The sequence below is a fragment of the Pseudophryne corroboree genome, chromosome 5 (assembly GCF_028390025.1).
Source record: "Pseudophryne corroboree isolate aPseCor3 chromosome 5, aPseCor3.hap2, whole genome shotgun sequence".
NCBI lineage: Eukaryota > Metazoa > Chordata > Amphibia > Anura > Myobatrachidae > Pseudophryne > Pseudophryne corroboree.
In genome coordinates, this window is record NC_086448.1 from 731,101,176 (window position 1) to 731,116,676 (window position 15,501).

Consider the following 15,501-nt stretch of genomic DNA (forward strand, 5'->3'; position numbering starts at 1 on the left):
GAAAGACAGAATTATAATGTTTATATTATCCCATAGGAACTTCATCATCGCACCGCACTCCACTAAGACGACATTCGCAGGGGTCTGGCAGTCTCCAGAAGATGGGTAGTAAGAGACGCCGTCTTGAGGCGGTAACTACACCCGCATCCTCACCACCACAATGGCGCATCTCAACTGTGTTGGCTCAATCACCAGAAGCCATTTTGGCCAGTCCACAAAGCGATGAGCCACAATCCCCTCAGCTGTCTGGTGAGTAAACCTTAATTATTTAAATTAAATGCATTTTCCACAGTGTTTTTCCAAAAAAAACAAAAGCACACACTCATCCTTGTAGTAAGCAACACCAGCAAACACATGTGGGTAACGTTACTAAGATGGGACTTCTATTTTAGATGTGATGTTGCCCATACCATCCAATCCTATTCTCCGTAACATTAATACAGCACCTTCTCGAATATAACCCCTGCAATGTTATTGGTTGCTATGGACAACATCACATCTTAAAACCAAATTCAATCTTAGTAATTTGACCCATGGTAAGCATTATTTCTTGGTACACATCTCAAATTAACAATGGCCCTCATTCCGAGTTGTTCGCTCGGTATTTTTCATCGCATCGCAGTGAAAATCCGCTTAGTACGCATGCGCAATGTTCGCACTGCGACTGCGCCAAGTAACTTTACTATGAAGAAAGTAATTTTACTCACGGCTTTTTCTTCGCTCCGGCGATCGTAATGTGATTGACAGGAAATGGGTGTTACTGGGCGGAAACACGGCGTTTCAGGGGCGTGTGGCTGAAAACGCTACCGTTTCCGGAAAAAACGCAGGAGTGGCCGGGGAAACGGTGGGAGTGCCTGGGCGAACGCTGGGTGTGTTTGTGACGTCAACCAGGAACGACAAGCACTGAACTGATCGCACAGGCAGAGTAAGTCTGAAGCTACTCAGAAACTGCTAAGTAGTTAGTAATCGCAATATTGCGCATACATCGGTCGCAATTTTAAGAAGCTAAGATTCACTCCCAGTAGGCGGCGGCTTAGCGTGTGTAACTCTGCTAAATTCGCCTTGCGACCGATCAACTCGGAATGAGGGCCAATATGCGCTAAATAGGTGTGGCCACTTATGCCAACCATATTTTTAAGTATATGTTTTTTCACTATAATTGAAAATGTTTACTGGGAAAGACTGACAGCCTTTAACAATGTATGAGTGTATTGTTGTACACATTTAATGTATTCTTTTTTTTTGCCCAAAAGGAAGCTTTAAACAGAATATGTAAAGGGTGTAATGTAGCATTTTTACAGTTCTACGTGTTTGACCATTAAGTTAAGCTCATAGCCCAACATTTACCTTAAAGATTGTTGTAATGAGTAGGGAACCAAAGAAGCCACATTTTTAAAATATAATGTCCAATATAATCATAAGTTTAGACCACACTCTATTTATAATTTTCTACATGCATATTAAAAAGTAATGCATGTTGTCGTAAAGCACAATAAAAGCAGAAGCCCAACAGTAACTAAATTGTGGCTGTCTTCAACCCCATACAGATCCAGACATCATGCCCCAGGATACCCAGCAGGAAACTGACTTGCAGCAAACTTTCACACTACACCTGCAAGCAGTTGATCCGAACCAGCCAACCACGCCGGCTGACATTACTCCCCCACCCCAAACAACCCCCACCCAACAATTGAGCCCAACACCACCCCAGCCACAAATGGGACAAGACTTTTTGTCCAGTTGGTCCACACAACAGGCCCAACACTATGCCTGTCTGCAAAACCACAGCCAATACCTTGCCAGTCTGCCACATCATCTACCGAGACTGAGTAGAAACTCAGGCAGACTGATTGTACAACTTGGCAGAGTGGCCAATAGCATGGAACAAATGAGAGCAGACAACAGCCAAATGATAGGAAGCTTTCAACGCATCATGGATGAACAAAACCGCCAGCAACAAGCCCTCATACAACTAATCCAGAACAATCTAAGCTAACAGCTAATCACAGAAAGTATGTCCAGAATAGTCGCCAACAACACAGCCGCAACAACACAACTGACAGCAAGCATCAACAACCTGAGCCAAAACATCAATTTGTTGGCAGCCCAGCAACAAGGCTCAAGCTCGGGGACAACCACACCTAGCCAGACCCCAATTTCCTCCCCAGTTAGGCGATCAAGCAGAACACGGCCCAATGTGCCAACAGAATCCTCTGCAGCCACCAAAAAAACAACAAAAAAATGAGCAAGCAACAAAAAAATAGTAAAGTATTGTCACATATAACTCACGATTCTAGATTTGTGCCCAACACAATTATAGTGTTTAAGATAATAAATAACTCAAATGCTATATGTGTAATGTTTAATTTGTTTTTGACTGACAGTGTAATCTGAAAATGTTATTGAGTAATTGTAAACAACATGCCTAATATCGAACAAAAAAACGCTTCACAAACATAATTCATAAATACATATATTTTATGTTTTGGGTTAGCCAATGTTCAGTTAGATAAATTAAGACTTACCTGTAAAATGACGCATAATCAGTTACTGGCTTACCTGCCTCCCTACATCTGTACTAGGGACGTGCAGTCAGGGGAGGCAGTGCCTCCCCTGTGATTAATTATTAAAATAATAAAAAGAAGATACTTATGACACATATTCTGTGTAATAAGTATCTTCTTTATTGAATTCTAATAATTGTCCTGCTTTAAATTACTTTGGGAGGCACTGATAGCAGTGCCTCCCGTGGATAATGGGAATGGGGACAGTGCGGGGGGCAGAGCCTAGCACTGGGCTGTAAAAGCCCATGAAAATAGATCAGGAAAGCGGCATTAATCCAAGTGCCTCGCTGACAGGGACACCACCCCCATGTCAGCGAGGCACCTGTGATTGGACAGCGGATCCAGGGCTGGATCCGCTTGTCCAATCACCCACACGCAGCGCTGGAGGCGGCGGGTCCCGGCGATGATTGGCGTTGGAGGCAGCGGTGGGCCTGCAGTGTGTGCGGCTCTCCCCCGTCCTCCTCCGCCGGCTCCCGCTCACCTCATAGCCAGCAGCGGTGGCAGCTCTCCCCCCGCCGGCTCCGTCCTCCTGACAGCCAGCAGCGGCTCTCCTCCGCCGGCTCCAGCAGGTTAGTTCGTCTCTCCCCCCCCCCCCCCCCCCCCAGCTGTACGCGTCCAGTCTGCTGCTAACGAGAGACGGCTACCTGACCTGTCATCTGCTTTCTAGGTTTCTCACTGACGCTGAGCTCTCGGTTTAACAGCTGTCTAGGATTTCACGCTGCGTCTTCGGATGCAGGACCTTCTCAGTCTTCTGCACTTTCCTGTGTGCGCATTTGCCCTAATTTGTGCTTTTGTTTAGCTGCAGTGTCTTTGTAGTGCCCTGTAAGGCAGCAGTTTTATCTTATACTGGGCTGTGAATGTGATTGCCTTATTCTTAGAACTGTGGGACTACAGTCTGACTTATGGCACTATTAGTCTAGTTTAAATTAGTTTTAGTTAACATTTTATCATTGGCAGCATACACACCAGCTGAATATATAGAATAAAGGAAATCTACAAAGGTGCCCTTGTGCCATGAATGAGGTCATGGACAGATATTCTGATCATCCTTGTAAGCAAAAAAATAAGAATTTACTCACCGGTAATTCTATTTCTCGTAGTCCGTAGTGGATGCTGGGGACTCCGTAAGGACCATGGGGAATAGCGGCTCCGCAGGAGACTGGGCACAACTATAAAGAAAGCTTTAGACTACTGGTGTGCACTGGCTCCTCCCACTATGACCCTCCTCCAGACTTCAGTTAGGATACTGTGCCCGGAAGAGCTGACACAATAAGGAAGGATTTTGAATCCCGGGTAAGACTCATACCAGCCACACCAATCACACCGTATAACTCGTGATACAATACCCAGTTAACAGTATGATAACAACTGAGCCTCTCAACAGATGGTTCAACAATAACCCTTTAGTTAAGCAATAACTATATACAAGTATTGCAGACAATCCGCACTTGGGATGGGCGCCCAGCATCCACTACGGACTACGAGAAATAGAATTACCGGTGAGTAAATTCTTATTTTCTCTAACGTCCTAAGTGGATGCTGGGGACTCCGTAAGGACCATGGGGATTATACCAAAGCTCCCAAACGGGCGGGAGAGTGCGGATGACTCTGCAGCACCGAATGGGCAAACTCTAGGTCCTCCTCAGCCAGGGTGTCAAACTTGTAGAATTTAGCAAACGTGTTTGACCCCGACCAAGTAGCTGCTCGGCAAAGTTGAAAAGCCGAGACCCCTTGGGCAGCCGCCCAAGAAGAGCCCACCTTCCTTGTGGAATGGGCTTTTACCGATTTAGGATGCGGCAGTCCAGCCGCAGAATGTGCAAGCTGAATCGTACTACAGATCCAGCGAGCAATAGTCTGCTTTGAAGCAGGTGCACCCAACTTGTTGGGCGCATACAGGATAAAGCGCGAGTCAGTCTTTCTGACTCCAGCTGTCCTGGAAACATAGATTTTCAGGGCCCTGACTACGTCCAACAACTTGGAAGCCTCCAAGTCATTTGTAGCCGCAGGCACCACGATAGGTTGGTTCAGATGAAACGCTGATACCACTTTGGGGAGAAACTGGGGACAAGTCCTCAATTCTGCCCTATCCATATGGAAAATCAGATAAGGGCTTTTACATGACAAAGCCGCCAATTCTGACACACGCCTGGCCGAAGCCAAGGCCAACAACATGACCACTTTCCACGTGAGATACTTCAATTCCACGGTTTTAAGTGGCTCAAACCAATGTGACTTTAGGAAATCCAACACCACGTTGAGATCCCAAGGTGCCACAGGAGGCACGAAAGGGGGCTGAATATGCAGCACTCCCTTAACAAAAGTTTGAACTTCAGGTAGTAAAGCAAGTTCTTTCTGGAAGAAAATCGATAGAGCCGAAATCTGGACCTTAATGGAACCCAATTTTAGGCCCATAGTCACCCCTGACTGTAGGAAGTGCAGGAAACGGCCTAGCTGAAATTCCTCTGTAGGGGCCTTCCTGGCCTCACACCACGCAACATATTTTCGCCATATGCGGTGATAATGGTTTGCGGTTACTTCTTTCCTAGCTTTAATCAGCGTAGGAATGACTTCCTCCGGAATGCCCTTTTCCTTAAGGATCCGGTGTTCAACCGCCATGCCGTCAAACGCAGCCGCGGTAAGTCTTGGAACAGACAGGGCCCCTGCTGCAGCAGGTCCTGTCTGAGCGGCAGAGGCCATGGGTCCTCTGAGATCATTTCTTGAAGTTCCGGGTACCAAGCTCTTCTTGGCCAATCCGGAACAATGAGTATAGTTCTTACTCCTCTTCTTCTTATTATCCTCAGTACCTTTGGTATGAGAGGAAGAGGAGGGAACACATAAACCGACCGGTACACCCACGGTGTCACTAGAGCGTCCACAGCTATCGCCTGCGGGTCTCTCGACCTGGCGCAATATCTAGCTTTTTGTTTAGGCGGGACGCCATCATGTCCACCTGTGGCTTTTCCCAACGGTTTACTATCAGTTGGAAGACTTCTGGATGAAGTCCCCACTCTCCCGGGTGGAGGTCGTGCCTGCTGAGGAAGTCTGCTTCCCAGTTGTCCACTCCCGGAATGAACACTGCTGACAGTGCCAACACGTGATTTTCCGCCCATCGGAGAATCCTTGTGGCTTCTGCCATCGCCGTCCTGCTTCTCGTGCCGCCCTGTCGGTTTACATGGGCGACCGCCGTGATGTTGTCTGACTGGATCAGTACCGGCTGGTTTTGAAGCAGGGGTTTTGCCTGACTTAGGGCATTGTAAATGGCCCTCAGTTCCAGAATATTTATGTGCAGGGAAGTCTCCTGACTTGACCATAGTCCTTGGAAGTTTCTTCCCTGTGTGACTGCCCCCCAGCCTCGAAGGCTGGCATCCGTGGTCACCAGGACCCAGTCCTGTATGCCGAATCTGCGGCCCTCTTGAAGATGAGCACTCTGCAGCCACCACAGCAGAGACACCCTTGTCCTTGGAGACAGGGTTATCAGCCGATGCATCTGAAGATGCGATCCGGACCACTTGTCCAACAGGTCCCACTGAAAGGTTCTTGCATGAAACCTGCCGAATGGAATTGCTTCGTAAGAAGCTACCATCTTTCCCAGGATCCGCGTGCAGTGATGCACTGACACCTGTTTTGGTTTTAGGAGGCCTCTGACTAGAGATGACAGCTCCTTGGCCTTCTCCTCCGGGAGAAACACTTTTTTCTGTTCTGTGTCCAGAACCATCCCCAGGAACAGTAGACGTGTCGTAGGGACCAGCTGTGACTTTGGAATGTTTAGAATCCAGCCGTGCTGTTGTAGCACTTCCCGAGATAGTGCTACCCCGACCAACAACTGCTCTCTGGACCTCGCCTTTATCAGGAGATCGTCCAAGTACGGGATAATTAAAACTCCCTTCTTTCGAAGGAGTATCATCATTTCGGCCATTACCTTGGTAAAGACCCTCGGAGCCGTGGATAGACCGAACGGCAACGTCTGGAATTGGTAATGACAATCCTGTACCACAAATCTGAGGTACTCCTGGTGAGGATGGTAAATGGCGACATGCAGGTAAGCATCCTTGATGTCCAGTGATACCATGTAATCCCCCTCGTCCAGGCTTGCAATAACCGCCCTGAGCGATTCCATCTTGAACTTTAATTTTTTTATATATGTGTTCAAGGATTTCAAATTTAAAATGGGTCTCACCGAACCGTCCGGTTTCGGTACCACAAACATTGTGGAATAGTAACCCCGTCCTTGTTGAAGGACGGGGTTACTTCACTATCACCTGTTGTGAATACAGCTTGTGAATTGCCTGTAACACTGCCTCCCTGCCTGAGGGAGTGGTTGGCAAGGCAGATTTGAGGAAACGGCGGGGGGGAGACGTCTCGAATTCCAGCTTGTACCCCTGAGATACTATCTGAAAAATCCAGGGATCCACCCGTGAGCGAGCCCACTGATTGCTGAAATATTTGAGACGGGCCCCCACCGTACCTGGCTCCGCCTGTGGAGCCCCAGCGTCATGCTGTGGACTTAGAGGAAGCGGGGGAGGACTTTTGCTCCTGGGAACTGGCTGTATGCTGCAGCTTTTTTCCCCTACCTCTGCCTCTGGGCAGAAAGGACGCGCCTTTAACCCGCTTGCCCCTATTGGGCCGAAAGGACTGTACCTGATAATACGGTGCTTTCTTTGGCTGTGAGGGAACATGGGGTAAAAATTTAGACTTCCCAGCTGTTGCTGTGGAAACGAGGTCCGAGAGACCATCCCCGAACAACTCCTCACACTTATAAGGCAGAACTTCCATGTGCCTTTTGGAATCTGCATCTCCTGTCCACTGCCGAGTCCATAACCCTCTCCTGGCAGAAATGAACATTGCACTAATTTTGGATGCCAGCCGGCAAATATCCCTCTGTTCATCCCTCATGTATAAAAGTGCGTCTTTTATATGCTCTACGGTTAGCAATATAGTGTCCCTGTCTAGGGTATCAATATTTTCTGACAGGGAATCTGACCATGCAGCTGCAGCACTGCACATCCATGCTGAAGCAATAGCTGGTCTCAGTATAACACCTGTGTGTGTATATATAGATTTCAGGATAGCCTCCTGCTTTCTATCAGCAGATTCCTTCAGGGCGGCCGTATCCGGAGACGGTAGTGCCACCTTCTTTGACAAGCGTGTGAGCGCTTTATCCACTCTAGGGGATGTTTCCCAACGTGACCTATCCTCTGGCGGGAAAGGGTACGCCATTAGTAACCTTTTAGAGATTACCAGTTTCTTATCGGGGGAAGCCCACGCTTCTTCACACACTTCATTTAACTCCTCAGATGGAGGAAAAGCTACTGGTAGTTTTTTCTCTCCAAACATAATACCCTTTTTTGTGGTACTGGAGGTAACATCAGAAATGTGCAACACATTTTTCATTGCCTCAATCATGTAACGTGTGGCCCTACTGGAAGTTACATTAGTCTCATCGTCGTCGACACTGGAGTCAGTATCCGTGTCGACATCTGTGTCTGCCATCTGAGGTAGCGGGCGTTTTAGAGCCCCTGATGGCTTTTGAGACGTCTGGGCAGGCACAGGCTGAGAAGCCGGCTGTCCCACATTTGGTATGTCGTCAAACCTTTTCTGCAAGGAGTCGACACTGTCGCGTAATTCCTTCCACAGCACCATCCACTCAGGTGTCGACCCCGCAGGGGGTGACATCACATTTACAGGCATCTGCTCCGCCTCCACATAAGCCTCCTCATCAAACATGTCGACACAGCCGTACCGACACACCGCAAACACACAGGGAATGCTCTGACAGAGGACAGGACCCCACAAAGCCCTTTGGGGAGACAGAGAGAGAGTATGCCAGCACACACCAGAGCGCTATATAATACAGGGACTAACTGAATTATATCCCCTTATAGCTGCTTTATATATATATATATATATATATATATATATATATATATATACTGCGCCTAAATTTAGTGCCCCCCCCTCTCTTTTTTACCCTTCTGTAGTTGTAGACTGCAGGGGAGAGCCAGGGAGCTTCCTTCCAGCGGAGCTGTGAGGGAAAAATGGCGCCAGTGTGCTGAGGGAGTTAGCCCCGCCCCTTTTTCGGCGGACTTCTCCCGCGTTTTTGAAACTCTGGCAGGGGTATTAATTTACACCTATATAGCCTCTGGAACTATATATGGTGTATATCTGCCAGCCAAGGTGTGTAATATTGCCCTCAGGGCGCCCCCCTCCCCAGCGCCCTGCACCCATCAGTGACCGGAGTGTGAGGTGTACATGAGGAGCAATGGCGCACAGCTGCAGTGCTGTGCGCTACTTTGGTGAAGACCGAAGTCTTCTGCCGCCGATTTTCCGGACCTCTTCATGCTTCTGGCTCTGTAAGGGGGACGGCGGCGCGGCTCCGGGAACGAACACCAAGGTCGGGTCCTGCGGTCGATCCCTCTGGAGCTAATGGTGTCCAGTAGCCTAAGAAGCCCAAACTACCACCTGTTAGGTAGGTTCGCTTCTTCTCCCCTTAGTCCCTCGCTGCAGTGAGTCTGTTGCCAGCAGATCTCACTGAAAATAAAAAACCTAAATATACTTTCTTTCTAGGAGCTCAGGAGAGCCCCTAGTGTGCATCCAGCTCAGCCGGGCACAAGATACTAACTGAAGTCTGGAGGAGGGTTATAGTGGGAGGAGCCAGTGCACACCAGTAGTCTAAAGCTTTCTTTATAGTTGTGCCCAGTCTCCTGCGGAGCCACTATTCCCCATGGTCCTTACGGAGTCCCCAGCATCCACTTAGGACGTTAGAGAAAGGCTTTCATTGCATATTTGTCTGTGCACTTTAATACGGTACCCGTTCACATGGTCGACCATGTTATGGTCGACAGTCATTAGGTCGACCACTATTGGTAGACATTGACATGGTCGACATGGACACATATTCGACACATGAAAATGGTCGACACATGAAATGTCGACACATGAAAAGGTCGACATGAGTTTTTTAACTTTTTTTTCTTTTGGGGAACTTTTCCATACTTTACGATCCATGTGGACTACGATTGGAACGGTAATCTGTGCCGAGCGAAGCGGTAGCGGCGCGAAGGCACCATGCCCGAAGCATGGTGAGCGAAGCGAGCCATGCGAGGGGACGCGGTGCACTAATTGGGGTTCCCAGTCACTTTACGCAAAAAACTACACCAAAAAAAGTAAAAAAACTCATGCCGACCTTTTCATGTGTCGACCTTCCACGTGTCGACCATTTTTATGTGTCGACCATGTGTCCATGTCGACCATGTCAATGTCGACCAATAGTGGTCGACCTAATGACTGTCGACCATAACATGGTCGACCATTCATACCGGAACCCTTTAATACATGTATAGCTACAGCTGCACAGGACACTTAGTGTCAGGAGCACAGAGATTGACTGACGCTAAGCATCTTCCAGCGTGTAGTGACCGGCTCCACCATGCAATCCGGCTGCAGGCGCTGTATTATGATGCCACCCTTTGCGGCAGTAAGCTAGGTCTTTGGTTTTGAAAATCACATTTTGCAGCTCAGAAAAGAGGGACTGCTGATCTCTAACTGTGTCTAACTGGTAATATACCTCTCTATTATATGAGGTCGGTTCATGAGTTTCTGCCTATTAATATGCTGCCGTTTTTTATGTGTTTGTTCACGCTGAAGGAGAGAACTTTGAGCAGATGCCGCTGAGGCGCACGTTTAAGTCAAAGGTCCTGGCACGGTACCCCGAAAACGTGGAGTAGAATGCCTTTGACCAGGATGCAGTGGGCATGGTATGTAAATGTGTGCCGTTCCACATGCCTCAGGACCTCAGGCATTTTTTTTTTTTTTTTTTTTAACCCATTCAGACCCTTCTCCATTAAGTTAATGGAAGCCCTGGACAACAAAATTGCATTCATGTCCTCCTCCCACTCCCTTCCCAGTCCCAAACACTAATTGTTTTTTTTTCTATAAAAATGTACAATATATCACAAGTATGATGAACAGGCAGGCAGCGGGCATTGGCGGCAGTGGACTGAGATGCAAATTAGTGGCGGAGGGCTGGGTCAGTTGATGGTGGGCGAGTTTGTAAGCCATTGGCGGTGGCAGCGGGCATCGGCTCAGAGGCAGTAGCGGGCATTGGCTAGGGGTCATCAGCAGGATTCAGTGGACATTATGGCTGTAGTGCCTCACCAGCCACTGACCTCACCGCACGCCACTGATCTGTACTCACACTGTGGCAAGATGTTTCTATCTCCTCTACTTGCTGAATGGCACCTAGCACATTGGGCATGCCTGCAAGCTCATAGAAAGATACCCTGACTGCATGCCACTACGACTCCTGGGTAGGGAAGCAGATAGAGGCATCTATGTGTGGATACAAAGCATCCCAAACCTGAGTGGACATTTCAAAATATAAGGTGAGTGTCATGACGTGTTCAAAATACAATACTGTGGTATATTACATAACAGAAGCACAACTTAGACATAGCGGAGTATGTAAATTTAGAAAAGGTGGCCTGTGAGATAGAAATTACATCGCCAGTCACAGCGTGAAAGCTGACAGTAGCCATAAAGTGCAACACAGACAGGAGTTTGTCCAGGCCTGAGACAGAGCGAGAGCGTGCTGTCTCAGGGTCTAGGTCCAGTTTGATAAAGTCATACAGACGGGAAACGATGTTTGTATTTAGCCGGAACATCTGTATGAGCTGGTCATCGGCCAATGCGTTAAAGTTTAAACGCCCCCTAAAAATACGAGCCTTGTGCAGCCTCCGCGGAACCTGGACAACCTGCTGACCATGTTCAGTTTCGTGGCCCTGGTTAATTGTAGCCTGCTGGAGCACTCTCAGGTATCCCACAGGCAAAAAAAAAAAACAGTACTACACACGGCAGCAGCCATTTCAGAGTGAGAGATGATAAAAATGTGCTTGTTTCCCTTTTAAAGGACCAAAAATGAAGGTGTGATTAATGTAGAATTGTAAACACATGTAAACACGCTTCTCAAAAGCAGGTCTATTTTTTTCCAGCCTTTTTTTACGATTCGCTTTTTTCACGGCCGCCAATGCACTTTCACGGTAGAGATTTCAAATAGGAATGCATAGTAAATTACCGAGTTGTATACCTAAGCAGCCGCGTTTGACCGATGGTGTATTCATTCGTATTTTTTAACTTTGACTTCCAAAAAAATACGAATGTCCTCATCACTGCCGAGATTTGAGTTTATTAAATTCCCGAGATGACACTTTGAAGAAAAAACACCAAATCGGTCAAAATCGGGACCTTAGTAAATATACCCCCAAGTGTCCATCGCTAGCGCACAAGGGAGAATGCAATCCCTTGTACACCATACTTACCTACTTTGCTGCCTCCTCCTCCGGGAGGAGGCAGCGTTGTAGGTGAATGGGGGCGTGGCCGGCAGCAGGACGGGTGGTTCGGGGGCGTGTCCGGCAGCAGGATGGGCGGTCCGGGGGCGTTGCATCAGGGTCGCGTCATCGTGACTCCACCCCCCACTGTGCTGTGCCGAGAAACGAGGCGCTGCATAGCGGGGGGGCGGAGCTACGATGACGCGATTCAGCGCGAATCGCGTCTTCGGACCCCCTCAGCCCGCCTACTTGTTTACTGCTGCGGGCGGCCGAGGGGGAAAGCGGGAGGCTTGCCCACCTTTCCGGGGGGCCGGGAGGGTCACCCGATTTTCGGGAGCCTCCCGGCCAATCCGGGAGGGTAGGCAAGTATGTTGTACACACTGAGTGATGTAGGCAATATGTCGTTACAAAATGGCGTATTGTGCCGACATCGCTCTAGTGTGTACCCCGCTTCAGTGATACCGAATTAGATGGATATGCAGTGTGTACCACCCTCTAATAGCGGACCTCATAAGGGCCGCACATTAACCTTAATCTTAGTAATACATTTAAATAATAAATTTAATGAAAGAGACACCTAGGGGTAAATTTACTAAGATGGGAGTTCTATTTAAGATAGGATGTTGCCCATAGCAACCAATCAGATTCCAGGTATTATCTTCTAGAAGGTGCTAGATAAATGAGAAGTAGAATCTGATTGGTTGCTATGGGCAACATCCCATCTTCAACAGAACTCCCATTTTAGTAAATGTACCCCCTAATCTGTACCAACATAGCAGACATTTCAAACAATTGTGTTGCATGGGATAACACTGCGCTCCTCAATTGGGAGTCGGTATTTGGCACTGCTGTATCAAAAAGGTGTCCCTTCTTCTGAAAATGTACATGCAATGTTATACGCCTTTTAGACCTCCAGATTTTAACACGTGTTATTGCACATGGGTGCGCATAACCCGTGTTGCTGTGCGGTCTGAAAGGGCCCAATTGGAATAATCCGGTATTCCAACTTGGGCCCTCATTCCGAGTTGTTCGCTCGCTAGCTGCTTTTAGCAGCATTGCACACGCTAAGCCGCCGCCCTCTGGGAGTGTATCTTAGCTTAGCAGAATTGCGAACAAAAGATTAGCAGAATTGCGAATAGAAATTTCTTAGCAGTTTCTGAGTAGCTCCAGACTTACTCCTACACTGCGATCAGTTCAGTCAGTTTCGTTCCTGGTTTGACGTCACAAACACACCCAGCGTTCGCCCAGACACTCCCCCGTTTCTCCAGCCACTCCCGCGTTTTTCCCAGAAACATCAGCGTTTTTCCGCACACTCCCATAAAACGGTCAGTTTCCGCCCAGAAACACCCACTTCCTGTCAATCACACTACGATCACCAGAACGATGAAAAAACTTTGTTAGGCCGTGAGTAAAATATCAAACTTTTGTGCAGATTTACTTGGCGCAGGCGCACTGCGAACATTGCGCATGCGCAGTTTGCGACTAATCGCTCCGTTGTGAAAAAATCTAACGAGCGAACAACTCTGAATGACCCCCTTGGGTAGCAAGCAGGGTTGAACACGTGTTCAACCCGGCTCGCTGTGCTGTGTGAACGGGAAGCTGGGTCAATGCAACCCGTTTCCTGTTCACTCTGTCTGGACGGGCAGCACTTGGTAATCATATGATCTCTAAGCGCCCCCCCCCCCCCCCCCCCCACCACGTCACTGGTGATGTCACCAACCCGGCAATATGCGGCGGCGAGGGGCCTGAGGCGGGTCGCACGCGGAAAGCACCCGTGTCAGGCTCCTGGGTGCGACTCGCCTCAGGCAGTATGAAAGGGATTGTAGAGATACAGAGCTGCACTGGGATCAACGGAGGGGTGGGGCAGAGATGGAATGTAGATGAACTAAACTGAGCTATAGGGATGTACTAGTGTAGGAGGTGTTTCTACAGAATAACCTTATTCCCACACACCTTGTGACTCTCCTGTGGTGACACTGCACTGACAGAGATTGCATTTTCACTATTTCAAGACTTATATGTGAACATATCTTTGAGACTAGTCTTCTCCCTTATCACCCCATTGGGGAATAAATTACCTTCCGCATTAATCACTTTTTTATTTTGATCCACATTAAGCAGCGTTTATTCCTATCTTGTAATAACACGAGCAGCTCCTACACTAGTGCATCCCTATATCTCATTTTAGCTAATTCCATATCCCTCCCCCGCCCCGTTAGTCCCAGTGCAGCGCTGTATCTCTACCATTGCAATTGTACTTCATGAGAATAAAGCAGGATGGAGAAGTGGGCCATCAGCTTCTGTCATTTTATGAACTGTGATAGATAAATGTGACAATTATTGGCTGATTGTCCGCCATAGGCAACTTCTTCACTTTATTTCTCTCTAAGGTTTGATACATCTCCCCCACACAGTGACGGCAATATCTTTATGTACATTTGCTGAACCATGACATAGATGTAATCCCCACATCATCTGGGAAGCTATGCAGAATCAGCATACACAGGCTTCTGCTCTGAGCCTGTCTCCAGTGTGTGTGTGACTGCAGAGGAAATCCTGTCAGCAGTGTGTGGACTCTGGGAGGGGTGGAGGGGTGGGAGGGACAGATTTAGCTCACTTCACTACTATATACAAGACAGAGACTCAGAGAACAGGAACAAGCTCGCAGATCGCTGGCAGAGAGGTGGGTCACTGTGTGTCTGGGGTCCTGGGGCATACTGGGCTGCACTAGGTGCTGTCCCATTACATACAGTATGAGTGTGACCCCACTGTAATATGCTGGCTGCATTCCTGTCTCACTGGACAGCTGTGTGCTTGGGAAGGGCCCAGGCGTGACTACTTGGAAATATGATTTAGCTGTCACTGGTGGGAAGGAATAACCACTGCTTAGTACAGTATATCATGTGTGATGGGTAACCAGTGGCCCTGGGGCTGCATGTGGCCCTCCAAGCCTTCACTTGTATCCCAAAGCTTTTTCCTGTTTTGTTTTCATATTTGTTACAGCTTGTAATACTTGTTTAGAAGGCCTGCTGATATGTTATTGCAGGTAGATGTCTCTTTCATTGAGTAAAAGTATTATTCTAATTTACTGCTGAGATTAAAGGTGCATACACACTGAGCTATTTTCCCCCCTGCCCAGCGATGTCAGCGGGGATGAACGGCTTTCCATAGCAGGATGCTAGCCGTTCATCTGACTAGATTGCTTAGAATGTCAGCATGATCGCTCCGTGTGTAGCCCCCTCATCGATAGCGATGCGTGGTTCCGCACATCGCTATCGCTGCTGCTAGATTGGTCTGCATGCAGGCCAATCTAGCGGATCGCTCACTTCACCGGCTGGGTGAAGTGAGCGGCCCCCCCCGTCTCCCCCCGCCCGCTCAGCACAGATCGCGCTGTGCTGAGCGGCGGGAGAGATGTGTGCTGAGCGGTTCGCTCAGTACACATCTCTCCCAAATCGGCCCGTCTATATGGGCCTTTAGAGTAATGTGCAGCCCTTTTGCAGGTTAGATGCCAGTCCGAAGTGACCCCAGTAGTGTATCAGGTTGCCTATCACTGATTTATATGAATTTTGTGATATACTGTATACATGGGTTCACTACGGCTGGCCGGCGGTCGG

At 48.3% G+C, this 15,501-nt stretch overlaps 2 protein-coding genes across 4 annotated transcripts in view; one reads left to right on the top strand and one right to left on the bottom strand.

Moving 5' to 3' along the window:
- RMDN1 (regulator of microtubule dynamics 1) overlaps positions 1–15,501 on the bottom strand; it is a 233,823-nt gene that overhangs the window by 111,807 nt on the left and 106,515 nt on the right. The gene's annotated exons all lie outside the window — the stretch shown is intronic.
- CPNE3 (copine 3) overlaps positions 14,494–15,501 on the top strand; it is a 164,694-nt gene continuing 163,686 nt past the window's right edge. The window contains exon 1 of the mRNA XM_063924058.1: positions 14,494–14,570. The gene's annotated coding sequence lies outside the window, so the exon portion shown is untranslated. The remainder of the gene's footprint in view (positions 14,571–15,501) is intronic.